This window comes from Eimeria mitis, genomic scaffold (assembly GCF_000499745.2).
Source record: "Eimeria mitis Houghton genomic scaffold, Emh_scaff2033, whole genome shotgun sequence".
Lineage (NCBI taxonomy): Eukaryota > Apicomplexa > Conoidasida > Eucoccidiorida > Eimeriidae > Eimeria > Eimeria mitis.
The window spans coordinates 3,499-3,877 of record NW_013570356.1 but is presented as its reverse complement, the minus strand read 5'-3'; positions in this window follow the sequence as shown (position 1 = coordinate 3,877).

The window sequence follows — 379 nt, the reverse complement described above, 5'->3', positions numbered from 1 at the left end:
TTTGTATTGAGGCTGTCTTTGCTTTTTTTTTTTCTAGGGTTGTCTTTGTCTTGCTGCTGTCTTTTTTTTTTCTTTTTTTGTTGTTTATTCTTTATTTCTCTCCTTTTCTATTTTGTTTCCGTTTCCTTTTTTATTTTTTTTTTATTTTTTAATTTTTTATTTGTCTTTGTCTTCTTCTTTTGTCTCCATAAGCGTGCATGCATCTACCCACATATGCATATGATATATATATTATAAATAAATAAATAAATAAATAAACAAATAAATAAATATAAAAAAACAAAAATATAATTTACATAATATTGTTTGTTTCTCTGTCTCTCTGTCTCTCTGTCTGCATCTACCCGTCCCCCGTTACCCCCCTTGCCCGTCCTCCCTC